The 22,010-nt window shown below is 39.4% G+C and overlaps 1 protein-coding gene across 3 annotated transcripts in view; it reads left to right on the forward strand.

The window, feature by feature from the left end:
• nrxn1a (neurexin 1a) overlaps positions 1–22,010 on the forward strand; it is a 1,567,205-nt gene that overhangs the window by 1,159,521 nt on the left and 385,674 nt on the right. The gene's annotated exons all lie outside the window — the stretch shown is intronic.

The following is a 22,010-nucleotide window of genomic DNA, read 5'->3' on the forward strand; positions in this document are numbered from 1 at the left end:
GGAGCCTTGATGAGTTATTCTTTCAGTTCTATGTGTGGCTAAAGACTTCGGATTAACATGTGACTGCATTACAGCAGGAAATGTGGCACTCCGGGGTATATATTTGCATAACAATCAGTTACTAGCTCCTTATGATTAATACAACAATATTGCATTCTTCTTTCTTTAAAATATAGATCTATCTATTATAAATGCCTATATTAATGTAACTTCCAGATATTAACTTTGTTTCTTAAACTAAATATTACAAATCTACTTTTATGAATAAGTTGGACACCTTTAGAGTCTATTCTAGTCTCCTTTCTTTTCTCAAAATATTATTCATAGCGTTTTTAATGTAGAAGAATATGATGCCTCCATTCTCCATATTTGACTTTCATTGCTTTCAGTGGTGAGTTGGCACAATGCATAGGCAATTGTGTGTGCATTGCTCCTGCTGGATGCCACTAATGTTGTGTCACTTGTTGTTGACGTTGTTGACGTTGTTTCGCTGGTTGGTAATGGTGCTGATGTTGCTGTTGATCTTTTCTGTTTTTCCTGCTCCGGCATAATTTCAATATGGACTCTCAGCTCCTTACTTACAGACTGGTTTCAGTCTCAATGATGTGTGAACTTGAAGTCTCAGCCTCACCAACATCCATTGTTGTGTTCAGCTCATATTGATTGTCACTTGTACGTGTACTGTGTGTCATTTCATAGCAACATATAAACAGGAGTATGCCTTTCAGCCTTGAGCCAGCTCTGCCATTCAATAAGATCATGGCTGATCTGTGGCCTAACTCCATATGTCTGTCTTTGGCCAATATCCCTTGATATTCCTTGCTTAGTCATCAAAGAAGTGGTCTGTCTCAGATTTAAATTTAACAATTGAATTAGCATCAATTGCTGTTTGAGAAAGAGTGTTCCAAACCTCTATTCGTCTTTGAGTTGTGCTCCTACTCCAACAACTAAGGCAGGAATTTAGCGTGAGTTTTGAAGTCTTTTTCTCATTTACATGTGCATTAATGATTTGTTGCCTAAATTCTTCCTGGTCTTTCATGCTAAAAGGCAATTTTTTAGAATCATGAAGTCAGAGATATACAGCATGGAAACAGACCCTTCGGCCCAACTTGTCCATGTCAACCAGCTAACCTAAATTAATCTAGTCCAGTTTATCAGCATTTAGTCCATATGTCTCTAAACCCTTCCTATTCATATACCCATCCAGATGCCTTTTAAATGTTAAAGTTGTACCAGCTTCCACTGCTTACTCTGGCAGTTCATTCCATACACGCACCACACTCTGCGTTGAAATGTTGCCCCTTAGGTCCCTTTTAAATCTTTCCCCTCTCACCTTAAACCCATGCCCTCTAGTTTTGGAATCCCCAGCTCTGGGGAAAAGACCTTGCATATTTACCCTATCCATACCCATCATGATTTTATTAACCTCTACAAGGTCACCCCTCAGCCTCAGACACTCCAAGGAAAATAGCCCCAGACTGTTCAGCCTCTCCCTATAGCTCAAACCCTCCAGCCCTGGCAACATCCTTATAAATCTTTTCTGAACCCTTTCAAGTTTCACAACATCTTTCCTGTAGCAGGGAGAACAGAATTGCATGCAGAAACTCAATGCACTGACCAATAAAGGCAAGCATACCAAATGCCTTCTTCACCATCCTATCTATCCGCGACTCCATTTTCAAGGAACTTTGAACCTGCACTCCAAGGTCTCTGTTCAGTAATGCTCCCTAGGACCTTACATTAAGTGTATAAGTCCTGCCCTGATTTGCCTTTCCAAAATGCAGCACCTCACATTTATCTAAATTAAACTCCCATGACAGGATTGAAGCGATCATATGGCAAGATTTGGGTCTTCCTTTGTCTCTCGGTAATTTTTATGGCTTCTCATGAAATTTTGAACCAGTCTTTCTGTAAATCTTTATGTCTGATGATGATATTGAACGCATGGCACTCGGCAATTTTTTAATATCCTCTAGAATTTTTTTTTCTTTACTCATTCATGACATCGCTGGCTAGGCAGCATTTATTGCCCATCCCTAATTGCCCAGAGGGCAGTTGAGAGTCAACCACATTGCTGTGGGCCTGTAGTCACATGCCGGCCAGATCAGGTAAGGATGGCAGTTTCCTTCCCTAAAGGACATTAGTGAGCCGGATGGGTTTTTTTGACAATGGATTCACAGTCATCATTGGATTCTTAATTCCAGAAATGTATTGAATTCAAATTCCACCATCTCCAGGATTCAAACCTGGGTCCCCAGAATGTTGTCTCGTCTCTGGATTAACAGTCCAGCGATAATACCACAAGGTTATCGCCTCCCCATTGTCTCTCAGTTTTCTTTCAGGAACCTATTGCCTAGCAAATAGAACTTAACCTGCTGAAATGATTGTCATGGCACTCAAATTTTTCATCTTTCAGACAAAATGAAACTTTCAGTAGTGGTCTGCAACAATGAGATAATATATTTGTGTCTCGATGATACTTGTGTAGCTTTAATGTCCTCTCTCTGTCAGTAAATTTCCGTGCCTTAAAGCATATATTACATGTACGCATAATTCTTACAATGTCTTTGCTTTTGTCTAATCCATTCACAGCTCTTGGTTTACCCTTCTCCATTCCCATCTCGTTTTCTTCTGGAGAAGTTTTTTCGGCATCATTTTTGGTTTGATTGGGCTGCATCTGGCTTAGCAGAGCATCATCCTCTCATGCCATGTCACCTCTGCTAGACCACAAAGCCCGCATTGCTTTCTATACATTATTAAACCATTCCTGGATTTCTTACTAACCGAGCATCTGTAATCCTTCATCTTTGCTGGTCTCGACACTAATTTGATTTCACAGTTTTAGTGGTACTACTTTCACGAGGTGACAAAACTTTATAACTGGATCTTTTATCTCATGGCTCACTGCGAGAAGCTGCAACCTTTTGCATTTGTTCGACCCCAGGATGGCAGGACCATCTGTTTCAGTGGCATGCAACATGTAGTTACCATCATTTCTTTTGTATCTTCCTCCGATCTAGCTGTTAAATTTCAGTTCCCCTGCTGCTGAGGTTTGGAGCATTTTTCCTTGAGTAACCATTCTTTTCAATTTCCAGGAAAGGTAGTCTGAGTGAGATGGTACTATTCCATGCTCATTGTATCAAGTTTTAGCTTCAGATTTATGGACATGGAATTATTTCTCACCCTCTTGCTGATCTGAATGGTTGTGTGGATTTGTTTTCACTGGGAGCTATTGAATCCAGATATTCATGCAGTGAATGGTTCCTGTGTCTATTGTGTTTTCAAATACATCATCATTGTCCAGGGTGTGGATGTTTGTTTTTTTTAAAAACTTCTCTTTCTCCCTGTTGATCTACGTCTGGTGACTCAATTGCTATCTTCTTTTTTCTGAACATCTTTTCTCTGCAATTGTGTTTCCACTAGCTCAGCAGTTTGATTCATTTGGTGGAGGGGGGAATGTTTCCTTCTGTCTGTAAACTTGTGTGATCATTCACAGCCCTTGCCCATCTTTAACTTTATCAGGCATGCATTCTTTTGTTAATGTTTTATTCCATCCTTCCATGCCTTTCTCTTGACTTAACTGAAGACAGGCCATTTGGATCGAGAATGTCTTCATCCGTCCAATCATGGGTTCTTGTGAACTCCCTCCTTAACAGCATTTTGGGTGTTTCAACACCAAATGGACTGCAAGAAGGCATCTCACCACCACTATTTCAAGGGCAGCTAGGGGTGGGTAACTAATGTGGACCCAACCAGAGATGCCATATCTTGTGAGTGAATGAATAATTCTTTTAAAAAAAAACTACCGCCTATATTTCTGTGAGCTTGTCCTTTCCAATCAATTCTTTTTTTCATACTTAAGCACGTGTGGAACTCTGAATGACCTGATCTAACAAACTTTTATCTGTGCCCCCTAAATTTTCATTTTATGGCCGCATTTTCCCAACTTATTATGAAATTAGAATCCCTACAGTGTGGAAGCAGGCCATTCAGCCCTCACTGATCCTCCAAAAAGCATCCCGTCCAGATTCACACCCCTACCCTATCCCTGTAACCCTGCTTTTTCCATGGCTAATCCACCTAGCCTGCACACCCCTGGAAACTATGGCAATTTAATATGGCCAATCCACCTAACCTGCACATCTTTGGACTGTGGGAGGAAACCAGAGCACCCGGAGAAAACCACTCAGACATAGGGAGTATGTGCAAACTCCACGCAGACAGTCGCCCGAGGGTGGAATTGAACCCAGGCCCCTGGTGTCGTTAGGCAGCACTGCTAACTTCCGAGCCATCATGCCACCCATGATGAAATTGATGAAAGGCTGACTTGATTCCTGCCTTAGTTCTTGAAATTTATATCAATGGATCTGATTATTTGAGTTTGCTGGAAATGTATGCTGAATTTTTCATTAGTTATTGTCTAGGTTTCATTGTAATCTTCAGTCAGCTCTGAGTTGTGGAACACGTAACACTTTCTCAACTGTCCCAAAAAGAATGTCGCTGACCCTTTCCTATTCAGTACTGTCTCTTAGAAAGCTACTGAAAGTCCACACTTTAGTTTAAAGGTGTCAAAAGCCTTTATAACATTATCATACTCAGAATTTGTTATGGGCTGAAGCTTTGTGAGAATTGTTGTGGCAGCCATTTCACTTGCACATCATTCTCTGGCACTAATTTGGTTTGACTTATAGTCTAATTAATCAGTATGTTTGTTTAAAATATTTGGATATTTTTTCATAGTCAACCCTGCCTGCACCATGTTCTAAGTCATGGTTCTCTAAGTTAGAAATAATTACAGTTTACAATCAAAATGTGGAATTTAATTGAACCTGTAGCAATTACTTACAAAAACATTGCTTTTGCATTTTTGAAAAATGCAACTTTGACAGAAACAACTTGAAGCAAACCACATTTTTTCCGGTACAATCAATGAGAAACTGTAGTTAGATCTGTGGAAAAAAAGAATGAAAAAGCTTAATACCTTAAATTGACTATTTTACATTTCTAATTTTCTGTAGTCTTGAATGAAATGTTTTTAAAAAACAAAGTATGGGTGGCACGACAACACTGCTGCCTCACAGCACCAGGGACTTGGGTTCATTTCCAGCCTTGGATGACTGTCTGTGTGAAATTTGCATGTTCTCTCCACGTCTGCATGGGTTTCCTCTGGGTGCTTCAGTTTCCTCCCACAGGTCAAAGATGTGCAGGTTTGGTGAATTGGCCATGGTAAACGTGGAGTTATGGGGATTGGGTTGGTGGGCGGGGGAGTGGTTGTGGTGGCTTCTGGGAGGGATGCTCTTTGGAAGATCAGTGCAGACTCGATAGGACATATTGCCTCCATCTGCGCTGTAGGTGTTCTATGTTTAAAAATATGAAAGAAAATGCTAAATCTTTCCATTTATTTGCTGCTCACCGCACCTTATTTCTCCTTCTCACAGACTGTCTCCCCTCCCTGTAAGTCTAAGTAATTAATATATTGTATGTCTTGGAGCATTTTTACGTATTTGAACTATATTCTCCTTCAGTGCTTTTGTTTTAATGAAAATAAATTCATGTGAGGACATTTTCGTGAGGATGTTTCAACAATTCCAGCATTATGGCAAGTATATGAAAAATAATTCAAGAGCAAATTACTGCAGATGCTGGAATCTGTACTGAAAACAAAAATGCTGGAGATCACAATGGATCAGCAGCATCCATGGAGAGAAAGCAAGCTAACGTTTCGAGTCTAGATAACTCTTCACTAGAGGTGAAGTGAATTTAAAAAAAAAATCATTGTGCCTGATTTAAAATCTATAAGTATCCCAGGAAATAAGTTTATTTTCAATGCATTCAAAATTAAAGCAATAGTATTCAGTATCACCATCATATTTGTAATCAGTGCATTTTGTATATATGTAGATTACACTACATTACCATATTTCTGTGATTATAAACATATTCTAAGGAATTTTGCTTTTGGAACTGAAACAAATACAACAGTTGTATTCATCAAGGAGATGGGAAAACTGAAGCAATGGGAACAAACTGATAAAATAACACTATGTGCTTTGCCTTAATTGTCAGCCTATATTATTGCAAAAAATAAATCTTTATAAAAGCATTTTCTATTTTGTGTAAAATATGGTATAGGAACATTTGTACTGATAGAGAATCCATGAGTTTTCAAACATGTTTGATGGACAAATACAACAGCTACTGCTTGATTATTCTCACAACTATCAAATTTTTCATAAGCTAGAGAGGAGTGATCTAACGAGCTGTTCACTTTGTGCTAATTTACAATTGTCAGTTCATTACAGCTTTGAACCTTTAGAGCATTTGTTGGGGGATATACAGAGCAGAGAAAAGAAAATATTCCCTTAATGAATCACCTGCTCTACCTACAATGTTATGACATGATTAGTGAGCCTTGTTGCTCACTCCCATTAGTTACCTGGGCTGTCATATATAGATAAACATAAGGCACATGAAAGTCAAAAAGGATTTATTAATTGTGTTTTGCTTCAATGAAGGTGCCAAGCAAAATAATCATGCATTTTTATGTCTTGCATGTTGTTCACCTTGAATAAAATATGAGCTCTTCAGAGGGACTTTCATTGCACTGTGGCAAAATGTTTTTTGTTATGACATAAATGCTACAACTAAAATCCAGTGAACAGAGAAGACAATGAATTATAACAATGACTTGCACATTCAGGTACTTTTTGACATAAGCATGAAAGTCACTTCTCAGATATGTGATGAAAGAATAAATGGATATCAGGCCAAAGAAGAAGCTTTTTGTGGTGGGGAGGGGGAATGTTGAATGGTAGTCAGAAATATAGGTTTTAAGGAAAAGCCCAAATATCAAGAAGGAAGAGGGTATTCATAAGAGAATTCCAGATGAAATACTGAGAGTACAACATTGGGTCCATAGCAAACTGGGATCAGTGCAAAGGAACTCCAAAGGGGCTACAAATGGTAGATGGTCATTTCTGGAATGCTCCACACAGATTAACAAGGAAACTTGTTGGATGACGCATGTGCACTGAAAGGATACAAAGTGGGAAAGTAGTGATGTCAGCCAGGAGGGTATTTTATATCGCCCACAGGGGCAGGAAATAAATCATGTGGGATGACAGTATTTAATGGGTTGTGAAAGTTCAAGTTGCAATGCAGAGATAAGTAAGCAGTGTGTCTGCAGTTTGTTGGGCTTCGTGCTGTCCTATGGCAGGTTTGTTCTTGTAATACTTTTGTATGCCATGAACAGTCATCAGCATTAAACTTATCTAGATCACGTCCGACATTCAAGATAAAGTCAGCAGCACACGGAAATCACAAAACATACGGTCTACAAAAGTTTAAAGGCAGCTTTGTAGAGTTCACTTTGAGATCTTTGCTTCTCATTGTTGAATTTAGTGGCACAAGGGAGGGAGGCTGGAAATTGGCAGCTTGCAAGGAGGCTTGGAAATTTGGCAAGAGTGAGTCAGTGCTGTGATGATTTCGGGGGAGGGGGAAGTAGAGTGAGAAAAGCTGTTGAAAGGAGTCAGCTACATTGAAGAGTGGAAGAGTAATCCAAGGAAGGACAATACATGGGTTTAGAAAGATTGAGGAGTGGTGGAAGAAACTTAGCATGCTTGGTGTAGTGGGTGGTTGGTGAGTCAAGGAAAGAAAATGGGGTGCCCAAAGGACAGTGTCACTAATGTTCTTAGGTGAGTCCTTCTCAGGACATAAACTGGCAGAGACCTAATGGGGCTTGAGTTTACCTACAATATTTCAATTGTCTGTGTTGAGAATGATCTTGGACAAGCATCTTTATGACACATTGAAGGAAGACCCAGGTAAACCTGCAAGTTTACATGTCCCTCAGTATAATCTGGACACTAACAGGAATATTCAATAAACAGTGAACAAAAATACAATACCTTTTGTTTCTTCTACAACAAAGGAAATGTCCCTAACTCATCTCTAATCATTAATGTGACTCAACCGCAAGGCGTGCCCGTATATCTAGTTCTGACTAATATGGTCCTGATAAATAATGATAATCCATACATGAATGAAGTAAAACCAATGTAATGTGAAAAATTTACAAGTGAAATTTAAAATTGAGATCAACACCAATGCTGCCTTTGTGCACTCAGTAAATCTAATGTTGATGCAAATGTTGCTGGGCAGCAAAATTGTGATGGTGATGCAAAGTCTCCTTGTTTGACCAGAGGTTTTATAATTCACCCATGGCCATGGTATTGTGCATTTATAATGGGTTTCCACATTGAAAAGCTCTCTGTTCTGCGTGGCTATAAGTTGTCTCCCATGCACCTACCTAACAGCTTAAATCTGATTGTAATAGTGTGGGAAATGGCAAAAAAGAAAACAGTGGATGAGGCTCACACTTTCGGTTCTGCTAGTGGGAATGTTTGTGCCACTGACAAAATTCTGCCCTCTATGTTTAACACCTAGGAAGGTGGTTGTGGTTGCTGGAGGTTAGTCATTTCTGCTCGAAAACATCTCTGCAGGAGTTCCTTGGGGTAGTGTCTGGGGCACAAACATCTTCAGCTGCTTCACCAATGACCTTCCCTTCATCATATGGTCAGAAATGGGGATGTTCACTGATGATTGCACAATGTTCAGTGCCATTCGTTACTCCTCAGATAGTGTTGTAGTCCATGTTCAAATACAGCAAGACTTGGACAATATCCAGACTTGGATTGACAAGGGACAAGTAAGATTCACACCACACAAATGCCAGGCACGAAGAGGCAATCCAACCACTGTACATTGACATTCAATTGAGTTATCATTCACTGAATTCCCAGATTGTCAACATCCAGGGGGTCACCATTGACCAGAAAGTGACCTGGATTCATCATATAATCACAATGGCTACAAGAGCAAGTCAGAAACTTGAGTGCTGCAGCAGCACTTGGACTACTCCTGATTCCCCAGAGTCTGTCCACCATATACAAAGCACAAGTCAGGAGTGTAATGGAATATTATCTACTTGTCTGGAAGAGTGCAACTCCAACACCGCTCAAGAAGCTTGACACTGTTCAGAATTTAGAAACCCATTCGATTGGCACCATATCCACAAACATCTACTCCCTTCAATACCAATGCTCATTAACAGTCATGTGTACTACCCACAATCTGCAAAGCAGAAATTTGCCAGAGGATTTCAGACAGCACCTTCCAAACACATGACCATTTCCATCTAGAAAGACAAGGGCTGTAGATATTTGGGAAGAGCACCCAGCTGCACATTCCCTTCCAAGCCACTCCCTATCCTGATTGGGGATATTATTGCCATTCCTTCACTGTTGCTGCATCCAAATTCTGAAATTCCTCCCTAACTACATTGTGGGTCTATCTACAGCACATAGACTGTAGAGTTCAAGAAGGCAACTCACTATCACTTTCTGAAAGGGCAACTTGGGACAGACAATAAATGCTGGCACAGCCAGCAATGCCCACAGTCCACAAGTGAATAAAACAAAACATATTTGGGGCACAACTTGTCATTTTGGACTTGACAGGCCATGTTATGGCCTTTTTAAAAATATTCACAGCTGAACATCCAAAATCGATCACCCAAGGCCTCACAGTGAACCAATAGATGCTTTTGACGTGCTTTTGCTGCTGTAGAGATAGTGGAAGTATAGGGTATGGAGGAGCTTTTACAGGTTTTGGTCTCAGAACGGAATTGTAATGATCCTTTTGCAAGGGGGTCAGTGGTTTTCTCCTGTGTGTGAGGCTGTAGCTACTGTTGCCATCGCTACACCACAGGATGATAGAGCACAGGCATCAAAACGGGAAAGCTGCACACAGAGAGAGTAGGAGGAGGGTGCTCAAGAGAAATGTCCTCCCCTATCTCCATCTTTGCCAGGAGTAATGTTGGTGATGGCAACAGTTTACCAGGAGGTCATCATGGAGATGCATGACTTCCTCCGACTGAACCTAAAGATTCAGTCTCTACATGAGCAGATCCTTCCATGTAGAGTTAGTGTTATCTTTAACGTCTCAGAGTTCACCATGAGTCACATGCATAATGGAGGATACAGAGCCCCTGTTCATTTGCAGAAGGGATTTCACAGATTTCTCTCAAAACAGAGAGAAGCAAAAGGGGTATGATACTGGGATGTCCAGTCGTTAAAGGAGCCATCAAATGTCTGCATATCGCAGTGCAGATGCTGCATCTCCATGACGAGATAAGCCTTAACACCAAAGGTCCTACTTCCTTAACATGTGATCTAATGTGTAAATTTTTAGCCTCTAAAATCACAAACACAAATAATGCAAAGGAATTGAATGCAGAACAGGGAAGAGTCAGGGAAACGGTGAATTTTATGAGGATTGTGTGTCTGGAGAATAATACAATGATTGAGTAGAGTGATGCATGAAGTATTTAAACACAAGGATGAGAATTTTAAATGTGATGCTATGCAGCACTTGGAACTAATGTAGGGCAGCAAGGTCAAGAATGACGATGCGTGGGATTTGGTATAAGATAAAATTATGGACGGTAGAGCTAATGATGAATTCACAGAGGATGCAGAGCAGCAAGTCATCCAAGAAAGTGCTGGTGTTACTGATTTTTGAGACACTGGCCATAAATGAGGTTTCTAATTGCAGATAACTGAGATGGGGCAGAGAGAGCAGTGTTATTTGGGTGAAGGATGCTTTTGCAGTGCATAGGTATGGGGTTTGAAATTCAACTTAGGTTCAAGTAGGTCAATGAGAATGTTGGCATTGGGTTCAGTTTAAGCCAGTAGCTATAAACTTGGGCTAGAATTGGTGATGAGGGATTTTTTGGCAGAGAACAGTTTCAGTTCTCTAAATGTTTAACTGGAAAGAAATCTGATGCATCCAGGACAAGATTCCAACCAGCATTGTGAAAATACTGAGGCAGTTGAGAGAGATGTTCAATAGTTGGAGCTGGGTGTCACTAATGTTCCAGTGGTCGTCAAGTCTTTATGTGATATTTACGAAGAGCCAGCATGTGCGTGACAAAGAGATAACTAAGGCCAGATAAATGTTTAGGGAGATAATTGTGTGAGACCAAATGAAAATACTGTTCTGTAGATGCTCTGGCAAAGATTGGAAAGGTAGATTCATTATAAATGTATTGAATCAAAGACAAGCACAGTCAAACTAATCAAACATTTCGTTGATTATGGCATGAGTGTAAAATCAATGCAACTTGCATCCTATCAAATCCTCATAGAATAAATCAGGGCAGCTATTTCAGGTTTGTTAAAACCACTAGAGGTCAGAGAAGGAATCTCTTCTGCTGCTATCAAAAGTTTTAAATCTATGTTAAACAATTAAAGTGAAATGGTATCTGAAGAAAGTCTGTACGCATGCTTATTGAAGTAGAGGAAAGTCATCAGTTGGTGACCCTAGTCAGTATGAACGGGCTGGATTATCATTTATTCTTCCTTCCCATCGATTTGCTCGATTTGTATTTTCTCTCCTTAATATGCAGCCCATTCGTAGGGGATGGTTCCATCTGATCTCGGTGCCATCATGACCCAGCTACATTAATCTTTATCCAAGTCTGTTGTATGTGGCAATATGTTCTTATGGTTTCAGAAATTATGTGGCCCTTACACAAATGACAATTTGTCATGCCCAAGACTGGAAACTCTGGGGGAATTTTAATTCCAAACAAAATGGGTTGGTTTGTTTCATTTAAGACACGAAAATGTTTAACATCTGAATACCAAACTTGACCATCTCCACCAAACTTACTTCTTGTTTTAACAAGAATGGAATCGAAAGCCAGGAAGTTAGCAAATTAGATATTAAAATAAGGATGTTCAATCACCCCTTTTTCAAGCTGCAGAGTTTTTAGCCAATTAATTGTATTTTCTTTTCATATTTTCATGCACGAAAAATTGAATGTGTGTTGAATTCTCAACACATGATGAAACATTTTGGAACAGTAGAAACAAATCTCTCCCAAACAGCCATTTTGCAAAACTCATAACAATCCCCAACATTTGGTATGATTCTGCAACTGGACAATGTGTGCTAAATAATTGTGGTGTAAAGAAACATGTTAACAATCAATTTTGGACTGTCAGTCAGGCTCACAGTGGTGCACTGGTGTGTACTAGACCTGCATATGTTAATACAGATGCTCCCATTCTTTGGGAATGGAAAGTTCATGGACAAGCCACTGCACCTTTTTCATCTTAACAAAATAGGTGACAGCCATTCACTGGTTCATTTCTCATGACAATTCCTTACTCGACCAGTGTCATAATGGAGTCATTAGAGCTGTATAGCATGGAAACAGACTCTTTGGTCCAACTCATCCATGCCGACCAGATATCCTAAATTAATCCAATCCCATTTGCTAGCATTTGGCCCATATCCCTCTAAACCCTTCCTATTCATATACCCGTTCAGATGCCTTTTACATGTTGCAATTGTACCAGCCTCCACCACTTCCTCTGGCAGTTCACACCATTCATGCACCACTCTCTATGTAAAAAAGTTGCTCTTCAGGTCTCTTTCCCTCTCACCTTAAACCAATGCCCTCCAGATTTGGGCTCCCCTGTGCTGGGAAAAAGACCTTTATGATTCACCCTTGTTATAAAGCAGAGTTCAACCCACCCCGCTCCTCTGACACCAGAAAGGCTCGCCTCACCCTATAATATGTTAAAAGAAGTGTGAAAAGTGGTATAACCTGCTTCTCACCCTTAAGCTATTATAAAGCTCTGCTTAAATGAAATTAACTCCTTTCACTCAATCTATAACCAACAAGTAACAATTTATTTATCTAACTCTAACAGTGAACAAGTTAACTGAATCATTAACAAACTGAACAATTCCCCTTAACTGCTAACTATTCCTGATTAAAACAAAATTCTAATGGTATGCTGTTCCAATAAATACAAGTCCCACTTACAAAAACCAAAGTCATAAAAATAAAATTAAAACTTGGTCTCTCAAATTTACAGCCAGGATACATCTTCCAGAATGTTCTGTGCCTTCTCCACTCATCTTCAGTCAGGAACGCCTTTCTCCGTTGAATTCTTGTGTCAGGAATATTAGCTAAGAGTGCTGTTGTACCTTTCATTAGATGGTGGTTACTCTGGCTTGTCCTACTTTGTCCACATAGTCCTCCAGTCTTGGAATTGGGTGTGAGTCTGATTTAGTCTGTTGACCTTCCAATAATCTATGCAGAATCGTTGAGTACCATCATTGGGAACCAATGTGATTGGCAAACTCCACTTGCTTTGACTCAGCTTGATGAGGTCTTCTTGGAGCATCGCTTCCACTTCCTTCTGTACCTGTGCTACTTTGAGAGGATTAAACCTATAGGGGTGTTGTTTTATCAGAATAGCATTCCCTACAATCTCTAATTATGTTAACTTCTTTACCTATTCCCCCTGTTCTACCTGAGTAAACCTTACTGACACAGGAAAAGATCGGGCACTATTTACTTTCCACCCAGTAACTAGGCTGTGCATTCTCCTGCAGTCATCGACTTCTCTTGGGATTTCATGATGTGGAGATGCTGGTGTTGGACAGGCATGGACAAGGTCAGAAATCACACCACACCAGGTTATAGTCCAACAGGTTTATTTGAAATCGCAAGCTTTCAGAGTCATGCTCCTTCTTCAGGTTTACAAATAAACCAGTTAGACTATAACCTGGCGACGTGTGATTTTTGACCTTGGGATTTCTTACACTACCTTAACTAATCCCACTGGTTTAGCCTCTTTTTACCTCATTCTTTTTCGCAGTGCCTCTCTTAATCCACCGGCACTGTGACTTTGTGTGTCTCACCTTACGGCCCTGAAAACTCCTGAGGTCTTTCAACCCTTTTCCACCCACTTGAGTTTCTCTTTTCACATGTGGTAAACTGTTCCCGGTGTCATCTACTTTTTGTTTTTCTTTGAAGGATCTCCCTCTTTTCCTAATTTCTATCCCTCATGGAATGGCATTGCTGTCGGAAGCTAGATTTTGATTTATGCACTAATGCATATTCTTCTGTCATCTCTGCAACTCTTCTCACGTTTTAACTTCCAGTTCCTCAGCATGAGTTCTTATCATTGCTGGAAGAGATTTTTTAAACTCCTCCAGCAAAATAATCTCTCTCTGATCCTCATATGTCTTTTCAATCTTTAATGTTCTCCCCATCCATCGAAGTTGTTATGTTTAATTCTTTCAAACTCAATATACGTCTGACCTGGTTCCTTCCTTATATTTCTCCATATATTTCTATATGCTCCTGGTACCAATTTGTAGGCACTCAGAACAGCCAGTTCTACTTCTTCATGTTTTCCTGAGACCTCCTCTGACCATGCTGCAAACACTTAACTAGCTCTGCCTATCAATTTGGTCTGAACTAATGTTACCCACACAGTCTCTGGCTAGTTCATCTGCTTAGCCAATTTCTCAAAGGAAATGAAAACAGGCTTCTACATCTTTTTCATCAAATTTTGGTAATATTTTGACATATTTATATATCCCTATAAAGGTCTTTGACTACGATGGGTCTGCTCATCATCAGCCTTCTCCTAAATAAGCCTATCTTCTACCTTCATTACCATTATTTTAAGTCAGCTATCCTGCTCTTTCTTTTTGTCTTTTATCTGTTTGTAACTATAATTCAAACTGTTGCGGTTCCCTTTCTCTCTCTTCTGTCCTAGCTCTTCTTTCCCTTTCTTGCTCTTTGTTCTTTAACTCCCACCTTTTAAGTTCACTTTCTAACTCCTGTTGCCTTGTTTGCAGTTTATTTTTTCTAACTCCACTGCACTTTGTTTCTCTGGAATATCTAAATGCTTGACTAACTCCTTTACAATATCACCTTTCCTCTTATCCCTAGTTAAACCCAATTCCAGACTGTCTGCTAATTCTAAAAAATTCTCCTTTTTCTGTCTTGCTAAACTTTCCTGGCAAATTTGGAAAGCATCTTCAACTTCCAGAACCTCTTTAGTCATGTTAAGAGCCATTTCCCCATATTGATTTAACCAACAACAAGCAATCGAAATTAAACAATTATTCCACTTCTCAATAAAGTTTTTTTAAAAAATTTAGGATACTAATCCCCAAGTCTGCGTAAATCTTCTAAGACATTTCATGCCCCAAATCTGTTCAAATCTGTCTAAATCCATTCAGATCATGGACATGAACTGGCCAGATCCCAGACGAGCCCCCAACCTGTTATAAAACCCCAATAACTAAAACAAAAACACACACAGAGGCTTGCCTCACCCTATAATCTGCTAAAAATAGAGTGAAAAGTGGTATAACCTGCCTCGCACCCCCAAGCTGTTATAAAGGAATGGTTAAATGAAATTAACTTCTTTTACTCACTCTATAATCAACAAGTAACAATTCATTTATCTCACTCTAATAGTGTACAAATTAATTGAACTGTTAACAAACCAAATAATTCCTCCTTAATTGCTAACTATTCCTAAATAAAACAAAATTCTAATGGTATGCTGTTCCAATAAATATAAATCACACTTATAGCAACTAAAATAATTAAAAAAAAACACCTTATCACTCTAAATTCCAGCCAAGATGCATCTTCCTGAGTGTTCTGTGCATTCTCCACTGGTCTTCAGTCAGTAAGACCTTTGTCTGTCAAATTCTTGTATCAGGAATATTAGCTGAGAGTGCCACTGTGCCTTTATTTAGATGATGGTTATTCTGAGAGAGCCAGTGATTTTTTTTTATTTTCTCTTTAGAGCTGATGACAGTTAACTATCTCAGATGACAGTGCTCCCACACAATTCTCCAAATTCTCTCATCTTTTATACCCTTGATGACCTATCATTTTCTTACAATCGGATTGGTCCTACGTTGCCAAAACCATCAGATTTAAATTTAATTGTTTTTTAGCCTCTAAATGCCTGGTTTAAATTAATTGGCTGATATTCAAACTGGTTGCCTTGCTAACAAAACAAAACCGCTGCCTGGATTGCTAACCATACAGCCTTTGTTTCAATTTCAATGTTTCCATTTCAGGAGCTCTCTATTTACCTGCAACAAACAAACTGCCCTTAGACATTTTTTTATAATCTGTAAGCACAGATAAAGCACATCATCTTTTAAAGGGACCACACACTAATCCCCCCGCCCCATCATTTTACAAACATCGAGTTCTAACATCCTGCCTTCCAATCCACAAATACTCTACCCAATTTTCCAACACCCTATCCATGTCCCTCATGATTTTATAAACCTCTGTAAGGTCGTCCATCGGCCTCCAATGCTCCAGGGAAAATAACCCCAGCCAGTATAGCCTCTCTCCGTACCTCCAACCCTGGCAACATTCTTGTAAATCTTTTCTGAACCCATTCAAGTTTCACAACATCCTTCCAATAGCAGGTTGACTAGAAGTGAACATGTCTATATTAAAATGACGTAGAACAGTCGCACAAAAACACGCAAAGGTTCACCTGTCTTGTTCCCAGGATGGCAGACTGTCCTAGGAAGATAAAACCGAGCCTGTATTTCCAGAGTTTTGAAGAACGAGAGGTGGCCTCATTGCAAAATAAAAGATACTTAAAGGATATGCAGGGTAGATGCAGGTGAAATGTTTTCCCTGGCTGGGGAGTCTAGACCGAGTGGGTACAATTTAAAAATAAAAGGGATGCTACTTAGTCTGTGATAAGAAGGATTGTTTTTACTCAAACCTTTGGAAACCTCAGCCATCGATTTGTTGTGGATATTCAGTTTTTGAGTAAGTTAAAGGTAGAGATTTAAAGATTTCTGATTAGCACTGTGTATAGGGATATGGGGATGGAGTGGCTAAAACACATTGAAATGTTCAGTCAGCCATGATCATGTTGAGTGGTGGGGCAGGCAGAATGGCCTATTGCTGTTCACATGTTCCAATCAGGAACTGATGCATTTTCCATGGCAATGCCTCTACCAATCAGATTTCACTCACCAACCAATCAGCATTCTCTTCTCGTACAGTATGAATGTTGCTTCTCCTTTATACTTGTACTTTTAGTGAATTGCCCCAAAGATTGCAAGATGAACAGTTTGACCAAATGTCCTTTTTTTCAGCAGTACACAAATCTTTGTTCAAAAGGTTTTTACATGAATTTCTTTTGAACATCCAGGCCTGATATTTTCTCAAGACCATGAATTGGGTCAAGAGGAAGATTTCTGAATGGAAATTTTGAATGTATTGGATGCTTTGGTTTTTCAACAGATTGCATGCCTGACAGCCAGCCAAGTTCAGAGACTGGCTGCCAATAGGAGCAGGAACACAACTGATGAGTGAATGCTGGGGTGTGTAGGAGATTGGAGGATTTACTGAACACGTTGAAATTGTCAATGGGTTTTTGTGTGGGGGATTTCTAAAGAGAATTTTGAGAAGGTGCCTCATAATAGATTTATGAATAATGTCAGGGAATGCTCAGTCAGGTGACAAATGGTAGAATGGATTACTAGTTCGCTTCAAAACAGAAAACATAAGAGTAAAAGACGCGTTTTCAGAGTGGCACAAGTTTGAAAGTGGTGTTGCACAAGGATCTCTTGTGGAACTGCCACTACTTATAATTTACGTTAATGGGCTTTGATTTCAAAAACACAATTTATACATGAGTAAAAGATACCAAGGGCTTGATTTTCAGGCACCAATGAAGTTAGGAATGGAGGTTCCTGGCAGGTAGCCAATTTAGAACCTTTTTAAGGACACATTAAAGGAGGCCAACTGGAGCTTTGTAATTGGCCTTCAGTTTCCTCATTTGGTGGGAGCCAGTTTAAATGAGTGCAGGCAAACATACACAGCTCTTGAGGGGGAAACCTACACTCCAGACAAGCCTATATGTCCCCTCTACCTGTTTGGGGACAAAAATCACCAAAGGTCACCTTGTAGCCTGATCTGTCCCCAGGCCCACCACCAACAGTAATAGTTTGGCAGCTGTGAATATGTTTTCTACATAAACCTTTAAAACAAAATGATGAGAGGGTGCTTCCATATCAAAGCAATTGTTTACCTTCTGCTGGCACCTGCTCCTTATCTGAAGCTGACAGCCCTCCACCCCGATTGACCCTGTAGCTTTTGACAGCCTGCCTTACTGTTAATAATTGAAACTAATTCCACTTGTTATGAGAGAACTTCTGTGAAAATTCTAAAGACTGTGACTGTTTTCCTCTCAGAATGGTTTTGGAATTGAGATGGATTCACGACTCCTGTTTCCTGTTCTCAACGAGAAAATCCAAACTTGAATTTTGGGAAAGGCATTTAGGGACTATTGTCAATACAGAGGTACACTACAACATATTTCAGGAGGATATTAATAAACATACAAAATGGACAAAATATAACACAGGTAAGTATGAAAGGGTACACTTTGGTAGGAAGAATAGGGAAGTAACTTATTATTTGAATGGCTTACGTTTAGGTGAGCTAAAAGAACAAAGGGGCAGAATTGGAAAAAAAATGCAAACGAAGCTCTCAGCCTTATATTTAGAAAGTTAGGATTGAAAAGTCGGCAAGGATTAAAGGAAACCTATATTGAACTTTGGATAGATCACACTTAGAATACTGCATGTAGTTTTGGTCCCATATCATAAAGAGGATATAGAGGCACGAGATAGAGTGCAGAGAAGATTTTCAGGTATTATACCAGATATGCATAGGTATACATATAGGGAAAGGATGAACAGCCTGTGTTTCTTTGGTCTTGGAAAAAAAAGACTGAAGGGTGGCCCAATAGAGATCTTTAAGTTTAATAGAGTGTATACACAACAATGTTTCATCTTTTGGGAAAGTGCATAACTGGAGGCTATCAATATTCACTAAGAAATCCAATTAAAAATTCAGGAAAACGTATTTTTGTTTACAAAAAGAGAGATCAGAATTTGGAATTTAGTACCACATAGAATGTTTGAAGTAAACAGTATGGATGCATTTAAGGGAAAGATGGCTAAATCTATGAGAGAGAAAGAAATAGTGAGTTAGGATGGCAAATGCAGGGGAACAAACATGGGAAGAGGCATAAGTAGAATTTTCTTGGCTGCGTAAGCAGATAGGGCTGAACAGCCTCTTTTTGTACCATATATCCTCTGTATGTAATCCTATAATTGTATGTTGAAAGAGATGTGGGGTCAGGTTTGAGGTTTTTTTTACCTTCCGTCTGACATCAATTCACTCAGCGCTGGTGGCTAAAATACTCCCCGGCCCCCTGCCCAGTTGTAGTAGTTAAGTATCTTCAGGAAACACTTCTTCAATTGTACACAACAAAAAACTCCTTTTGTAATAACGGTAAGCTTGCAGCTCAACTCTGAACCTTTTGTTTTCCACCACAACCATGTTTTTGCTTCTCTGAGTGAGATTGTCAATTAAGTGCCAATTGGTGTTGAATTAGGAGACCCAGGCGTAATAAGATCTCAACTAGTACAATACCAAGGCATTTCCTTTAGAACAGTTAAAGCCAGAAAAATGATAATCTATGAACCACTCAATTCTGGCTGGATTTGAAAGACTCTGGAGGTTAAAGGCAAGTGTCCAACTCACTGCACCTGCCAAATATTCAGCGACTTGTCCGTTCTGAGCATTTTATGCCCTATTTTTGCTCTGGTGTTTGATAAGAAATATTGTCAAACTCTGCTTCCACTCAATAGATGGAACTTAACTTTTGATGGCCATTCACCAGTAGCATGAATGAGACGTAAACAGCTCATTCACATTGATTCCCTTTAGTGTGCTGTGCTGCAACAGTACATGGTGACATTAGAGTCACAGCTGTGTGCCAGGAAAGTCTACATTTATCACAAAACAAGATATAACACAACTGTATATTGCAAAAATTTGCGAATACTTCTCTAAGGTAGGTAAAGATCAATGTATAAAAATGATACTTTTAAAGTTAACCTATTCAATGTAGACAAAACTAACTAAATTAATATAGGACTGATGAAATTGTTTTCTTTCACATTTTAATCATTGGGTTCCATGGGCTGCTGATTGCTTCAGTAGCACAGTGCTTGCGTGCACCATTGTATTGAACTGGAGAGTGGTAAGATATGGGTTCTTTTCTGTTATTGGCCACATGCACGTGGAAAACGCTGGGGAGATGCTGAACCATGCAAAGCACTTCCCTTGAGGGATAAAGAAAAATAGGAGGGTGAATTATCACATCCCTGTCTCACGCACATTCAAGCAGCTGGTTGAATGTATCAAATTGTCTATCTGCTTGCTTTCTTAGTTGGGGAATTACTGTAGAATATGGAACGATAAATTGGATAAAAATATTTGGAAAATACAGGGGAAAGAACATAATTTTCAAATCACTTTTGAGGTTTTCTTTACAGTTTCATGACACGAAAATAAACCTGCAATTAAATGGTTCTCCAGTATAACATAGATTTCAATCTTGTGGAATTTTGAAACAGTGATCACCCTTTACCCTTGCATTAATGTAACCATTAAACATTGTCTCGGCTTCCCACTTTAGTACCAAACTCCCTTCCATGCCTGTGGGTCCAACGATGAGGCTGCGTGATGTACATTTTTCTCTTTGGAAATGTGCATGTGGTACTATTTGGTGACAATGATCTTGTGGGAGGAGATCTCATGTAAATGGTATAAAATGAATTTTAATGAATTCTTTCCAGTCACATTAGATTCTTGAAATTGTCTTATCTGATCAAGAGAGAAGTTGAAAGAGCGTATTATTGCCGTAACTACAAAACCAGGTTTAACACAAGAGAAATGGCCAGAAACAACAGCAATTGATCAAAATCAGATTTCCATTTCACCCAGTGGATGCAGTGCATGGGTGAATTAAAATTGCCTGAGTTTGTTTTCTGCCCTTAGGCTGCATCATTTTCACTCAGTGACATTTCATCTTTACTGAAGTTTGAGGCCAGTTTGAAACTCCGGCTGAAGGCGCCTTCAATTTAAATCTAATAGCTGCAGCCTGATGATATAATCAGTACTGCAACAGCATGTTAAATTTCTGTATTTTGTAGGCCCACATGAAATTCACCATGACAACTAAACCATGGAGAGAGCTGCACAGTGGCCATAAGAGGCCCCGATGTTTCTGGAATGCTACCTCTATGTCGTTTATTTGAGTTTCAGGAGGAGCAAGATGTTCCCTTAGCTTCCAGAAGAACCAACACCTCATCTCAGTCTATTACTGTCTTGACTGGCATCAACAAGACAGCTATACTCCAACCCTGAGCACTTACTTTCTGCCAGGGATCATTCCCTTGGATTCTAGCTTCTGATCTAGTTCCCAATCCTTCCCACCGGTCCCAAAGACACAGTTGAATAATTTCTTTCCTGACTAGACTGACTGCCTACTTCAGTCCTCCTTCACTCCTATTCCGAGTTTAAATCAAATTCTCTGGATTTAGCCTTTGACTTCAAAGAGGAAGTGGGTTTCAGAAGAATAAATAAGTTACAAGAATGATTTATGAGTTCCTAAATTCTGGGCTGAGATCTCCAACAAATGCAGGAGGTAGTTAACATTTATTTGTTGACGTATCATACTGATCATAAATCAGTAGGAGATGATCAGCCAATTTGAATCACTGTGTGACACCACAGGAGTATCTCCATTTCCATCTGATTTATAAATCAGATGTGTATGATGAGATCTTTGTATCTATTGTGTTTCTGTTGCTTAGTGTTCCGAGGCTCACAGAGCACAAAACCAATCTGCCAGTGGCATTCATAGTCCATTAGGCATCCCTGCCTGAGGTGACTTACTAACACCATGCAGGAGTTCGATTTCTTTATAATAGTGGGTAACATAGCCAAGTGGCTCATCACTTAATAAAGTCTTTGAGCATCAACTGGAATCCATAATAATCATTTATAACGTATGCGTCTATTCTTTGCAATATGTGCTACGTAGAGTTTACACAACACTGGTGAAAGGTTCAAATAAAAGGGCAATCGTCGGTGTGTCAATGGGAATATTTTTAAGAAATGTTGGTATCAAGAGCAGTTTACATATTTTATGCATTTTAGACACATAAAAATGTAGCATAATTTAAACAATGTACATATTTACAATATAAATTATTTT

This window comes from Rhincodon typus, chromosome 9, assembly GCF_021869965.1.
Source record: "Rhincodon typus isolate 14 chromosome 9, sRhiTyp1.1, whole genome shotgun sequence".
NCBI lineage: Eukaryota > Metazoa > Chordata > Chondrichthyes > Orectolobiformes > Rhincodontidae > Rhincodon > Rhincodon typus.